This window comes from Drosophila biarmipes, chromosome 2R (genome assembly GCF_025231255.1).
Source record: "Drosophila biarmipes strain raj3 chromosome 2R, RU_DBia_V1.1, whole genome shotgun sequence".
NCBI classification, from domain to species: Eukaryota; Metazoa; Arthropoda; class Insecta; order Diptera; family Drosophilidae; genus Drosophila; species Drosophila biarmipes.
Genome location: NC_066615.1, coordinates 13,757,621 through 13,763,749, shown reverse-complemented (window position 1 = coordinate 13,763,749; position 6,129 = coordinate 13,757,621). Strand labels below are relative to the sequence as shown.

The 6,129-nt window shown below is 39.2% G+C and overlaps 1 long non-coding RNA gene across 1 annotated transcript; it reads left to right on the top strand.

Annotated features, from left to right (window-relative positions):
• Window positions 1-4,990: 4,990 nt before the first annotated feature.
• On the top strand, window positions 4,991-6,072 carry LOC127011014 (uncharacterized). The gene is made up of 2 exons (XR_007764010.1): window positions 4,991-5,102; window positions 5,176-6,072. It is a non-coding gene; the product is annotated as an uncharacterized LOC127011014 (long non-coding RNA).
• Window positions 6,073-6,129: the final 57 nt, after the last annotated feature.

Below are 6,129 nucleotides of genomic sequence, written 5' to 3'. Positions count from 1 at the left end.
AATAAACGGAATCAAGCAGAAAAAGAGAAAATTTCCGACCACAAGGAAAATAGCAATGGAAATTGGCGAAAATTGTGTGCGAGAGAGACGGCAGCGGCAATGAGTGGACAATGGAAAATTACGGATGGGCGGAGAACAGGGCCTGGAAATATATAGGTGGCTTTCTCATCTTTATCATTTCGATTTTGGCTAGTGTTGACCTGCCTTTTTTCTCTCCTCTTTCTCTCATAAATTCAATTACTGCCAATATTTTCCGAGCGTGCAAAGCAAATTGCAACAAAAACACAAACTAGGCAGCAGCAACAGTAGTAAATTCAATTTTGTGCTATCCATCGATGTTTCCCCAGAGAATCGGAGGGAGACAGGGGGACGAGTTAAAGAGGGGGCATACAACACCGTTTTGGGGTGTGATTTTTTTCACTTTCGACTGGCACTTTGAATTGTGCTGGAAATTGGGGAAACGAGAGGCCAGAGTACCAGGACCAAAACAAATAAAAGGCATGTGCATTCCGAAGTGCAGTTGGCTCAGCCCCCAAAAACCACCTTTCTATTCGGGCAACATAAGCTCTACGCCTCCCCAAAAATCAACTGACAAAATGTCAAGCCTGACTCTGATATCGGTTATATATTCTTTTGTGTTATTATCTCAGGACTATCAATGCATCTCGATTGAAACCATATACATACAACAGTAAATACAAATATTTTTAGATTTCATTTTATTTCTTTCAAATTGTGTCTTTCAAATAATATATATTTTATTTTAGTTTAGTTGTTACCAAAAGGTTGTATTAATCTTTATACTAATGCTGAATGAATATTATAGTGTTTACTCTAATTATTTATGCTTTAGGTGCCTATACTGCTCACTTTGTTGTTGGTTGCTGTGTGTTTTTAGGTTCCGAATTTAGGGAAGTTCGCATCCCAAAGTCCCTTCAGCTATCTCTGGCATTTAAACAGCGTGGCTGTGGCCCATGTTTTCTGCTCTTTCCAGCCTCCACTCACCCATCCTTCTCCCCCATATCCCCCTTCCCACCTTTCGTTTCAAATCCTGTTTGATATTGGGCTGCCTCTCATTCCCCAGTTTCCTTGCCCTCGAAAAAGCTCAAGGTGCAACCTGAAATCCGCTCACTGCACAGAGAAAAATAACTACCCATGTTCATACACTTAAAATTATTGTTATTTAGAACTTTACATTTTAATGAAATCGTACATAAACTTACTATAGTTCTAAATGTTTTTATAAAATGTTTTCACATAGTAATAGTAATCATAGAAATCATAGTAACCAAAAAACTACATATTTTATTTATTATCTTATCCTATCCAAAAATGAAAAGTCATATCACAATTAAATACATTGCATTGTATCACTTTCAAAGCAATTAAACTTGTTTTATAATATTGGGATTATGATTATCCTATAAGGACTGGGGTGTTTCTTTCAGTGTACGCCTTTTGGTTTTGAAACAATTGCCCATACAATCTCCCTCTTTCTCGCTCTTCCCCCCACTTTTTGTTGCTATGCGAAAGAGAAGGAGGGAAAGGTGGTAGAGGAAGGAGAGGTCGCAGCATTTGTCGCCATTTATTTACACGATTAGAAATCGATTTTGTGCGTTCCCATATAGAATTCCATATGAAATGACAGCCGAAACGAACAAATACATATACACGCAGACGTACAGAAAAGGGGGTTGGGGCAAGGGGTCACAGAATAAAGGAGAGGGGGCTGGGTGGCGTGTAAGGTCCCTCCTGTATGTGCCGTTATAATGATTTATGTTAAGCTTATTGCATACATTCACACACAAACAGAAGTCGAGGGTGTGTGCGAAAGAGACAGAACTAAATCGAAATCGATTTGCGGGCAGAGTAAAAGCAGAGCGAAGGAGAAGAAGCAGCAGCCGCCGAAATCGGCTAGCGGTAGCGACATCTGGCGGCGGGCACCTCTTTAATTCTGGCCAAAAGGGAATCGGAAATGCAAAGGGGAAATTGGAATCAAACGAATGAGATGTCTTACAGTTTACCGTTTGATAAGCCCGATTAATTGGTTGGCTAAAAATGGTATGGGGAAGGAATAAAAATACAAATATCATAAATTTAAGGTTTAATAAAAGTTATAAAAGATAGTTTAGATACGTTATAGTAGTACATTATGCGGAAGTGTAGAATTAAAATGTTTCGTGTACATATGTATTTACTTATTTATTTATGTGATATTTACCTTACAATTAGCATAGTTGACCGAATATTCCAAATTTGAAATTCATCAAACAAAAAAGCCCAGCAGCATGTGTGTTTGTAAAGCAAACACCAGAGGAAAAGAAAACAATAAAAGGCAAAGAGCAGCAAGCCAATTGATTAACAACCAAAAGTTCAACGCCGGCAATTAACATGCGAGGGGAAATAGCGAAATATGCCAAGAAGAGTAGGGAAAAGCAGGAATGGGGGAGGAGGAGGAGTAGAAAAATTCACTCAAAAGAAAAGTGTCAGAAGAGCGGCAAGGAGGGCCGAGGGAAAGCGTATAAAACAAAATCTAAAGCTCAATCCACTTGCCGTTCTTTTTTACGTACGTCTTGTTTTTTCTCTACGTTGTACACCCGTATTTCTGATGAACGTATGAGTGCATGAGTGTGTGTTTGTCCGCGAACTCTAGTACGAAACTAGCCTGAAACCCCCTCCCCCAGAGCCCACCCCGCCCACTCTACAATTTATGTACAACTCCAAGAGCAAAAGCAAAAGCCATTCGTGCGCAAATCTCAAATAAAAGCGCGCAGAACCAGCAACAACAAATAAAAGCAGCAGCAACAACAATAAACGACGCCGACTTCGCTGCCGCTGATGAATTGTATTTGTGTGAGCCCAGCACACACACTCACACTCGCGCACGCAAGCACACACACGCACAGCACATGCGGACAGGGCGGGCGAAAAAAGTAAAATAAAATAAAATACAATATGAGGGCAAAAAGAAAAATAAAAGAAAAAATTAAAGCAGAGGAATCGGTTTCGAGAGGTGAGTTGACTCCTCGAGGTGTCTTTGCCTCTGCCGCAGACGCAGCCGCTGCCTCAGTCGCTGCCCCCTGCATTTGTCATTGTGTTCGTGCGCGGTACAGTGGAGATTCCCTGCATCGAATTACTTTGTTTAGAGGACAGACTTAAAAAAAAAACTAAATCTTAAGGCATTCAACAGTAAAAACTTATTATAAAAACAAAATGTACAGAAGTCTAAGTTTCATTCCTAATTGATACATACATATATATGGGAATGGGATTGATTAAAATAAATTCACGTTTAAAATAAAACTGGGCTCGATTTGTAGACCTCATATAAACTAATAACATTGAACATAATACACTTTAACAAGTTGTGCTATCTACTTAAAAAATATACCTATTGAAATATATGTAGATTTATAACTTAATAGTTTTAAATTGAACAAACATTTAATTTTTAATCTTAGTCGGAATTTGGATGTAAGAAGAAAAAAATGTTTTATGTGTTACAATAAAAAAAATTTTTAGTGTCACAGATCAAGGTTTGACTTTAGTTCTTAATTTAATTTTTTTAAGTTTCTCTGTCACCTTTAAAAGGAGTCTTCACTGTACTTGGTATTCGCTCTGGCCAGCAATGTTTGTCGAGTGTGTACGTATGTTGGTGTGTGTGCTGGTCGCGTCGTGTGCCACTGCTAGTGGCGTTTCCATTTCCAGAGTTCGCCGTTCGCCGCCTTCCATTGCTCACTGTCACCGCCGAAGTCAAGCCGAAATAAAGCAAGAACAAGAACAACAAAGCCAGCGGCAGCGGCGGCGGCTACAACAACAAGACTTCTATGCACCATGTGGAACGAAATGAGATGGAATGAAGGACTGAAGTCGGCGACGCTACTTTTGCTTCTTCTGCTTCGGTTTTTTGCCCAGTTTACTTGTTTGCGGTTAAAAGGGGGTGGGGCGATAAAAAGGGGAGGGGTTGCAATATCGAATTCGGCGGGAGTGACTTAGGGGTGCAATTACTGCACATTTTATTGCATTTTAACTTGTTTTGGTTGGTTTTTAAGAACTCACCGTTTTTATTAGTTTTAACCGCTTATCGCTGATTGACTTCTCTTCTCTTTCGCTGCCCAATCATTTGTCACTTTGTCACCCACCCACACACACAAACAGACACACACTGTATTAGCAATTTCTCGAACTTCTTTGCTCTTGATATTTCTCCTTTCTTCTTTCTCCTTTTTGCACACCCACACAAATACAATATTTTTCGCCGCGGGCGTTTTTCCTTTTTATTTATCCGCCTTTTCCTGGCCGATGGTTTTCCCACGAGTGTCACTGTTCCACCCGCACGCGCAAATTTTCAGCCTTTCGCGAGCTGCTCAACTTTCTTTGTTATTTGAGCACGGATTCAAAAAATTGAATAATTAAATTTAAACACTCAAAGGTACGCGGCTGCCGCTCAAGAATCAATCATAATTGTTGTTTACTTTTTTCATACTGATGGCTTAGATTTTTGAATCAAGTTCGTACCGGTTTATCTTTTCAGCGTCCGAACGCAGACCAGCGAACCCAACTGTCCAATTGGAACACCAGGCGTATGCGCAATTGGTTGGCCCGCCGCCGGCAAACGTAAGTGTCGGTGAACGTAAGCAAACGTAAGGCGGCGTAAGTGTCAGTTAAAAAGGGACATAAAAGGTTTCCAGAGAAATTGATGTGAGCTCGTGTAAAAAACATATAACATTATCAAAAAACAGTTTTTTTTTAATAAAAAAAGGCAAACCGCCTCTTAAATTAAAAACGCAATTGGCGGCTGGTCACACAGACAGCTGATTTCGAATTGGCTCTCCTTCCCTTTAACAGAAATGTTAAGATTGTCTTTTCGCTCTCTCTGATTTTCGCCGTCTGCAGCTCTGCCCAGCCTCTGCCGCTGCACGTCTGTGTGGGTGACTGTTGGCAGCCAGCAGAGCAGATGTCTGTTAACCAGCAGAGCTGAGAGAGCGGAACAAGTGAATTGAAACCAAATCTCGATGTTGTTGTTGTGGACTAGACGCAAACTAAAGAAGCACAAACAAACACACAGTCCACTAATCAATTAATAGTCATCAAAAGTATTGGTTAGCGATTGTTTATTTTGTGCCCTTAAGCACCTTTCGATTGACCTAAGTACTAAATCGCTTCGCCCTGAAGGTACAGTTCCCAGGTGACTTTACCACCTGCCCTCACACACACAGCAACACAGATACAAAGATACACTCACGGACACAACCGCGCACTCACACACTCACGCCGCTTTTGGCCGCTTTCCTGCGCCGCTTACCAAATTGTCAATTCCTTATCAATTCGCCCAGTCCAGCCCCTCAAACGAAGTGCAAATCCCCTTCCCAGTGCAGCGGAAGGGACGGACAAGTGGAAAACCCAACGGATTAGGCGATTTCACGCTGTCTTTCAAAAAAGGTAGTTCAATTGTCGAAGATTTGTGGGAAGTACATTATAATACACAATGAAGTAATGTATTGTAATGCATTGCATTGCGCTTCCCTGAGGTTTAAGAAATCGAATAATCCCATTTCATTAGTTATGTATGTATCTCTGAAAAAACATTTGAAACTTCTTTGGAAAAGTGCTAAATTTACCCAGAAATTTAGGTTCAAATGCTTGCTGGGTGAAAATAGTCGTATTAGATTGTTATACTATATTAAATACAATAACTTTTTTTTTTTAGTCACTTCCTTTCCTGAAATAATAACTTTTTATTATAATAAAGATTATGGTGTTCCTCGGTAATATTCAACAAAAATACATATATTCTTTAGGAAACCCAATATTAAAATGGTTTAATCCTTACAAAATTGAACTTATTTCTATATAATTCATAAAAAAGTTAAAAGTTGTTTACGAGCTGTAACAAAAATATTTGAAGCACTACGTTTTGTCTAATATTTTGATATCGAAAATCTGTGATTTTCTTTGAAATCAAAAAACTAAAATGGGAAATACATTTTCGGTGCTTCATAATAAAGTACTTCATAAAATAAAAACTTCATAATAAAGTTGATACATTTTTTGCATCCCATTTTTCACTCATTTATATGCTGAAAACTTGAAAACAAAAAGGGTTAGTCCTTTTAAAAAGTAATAAGT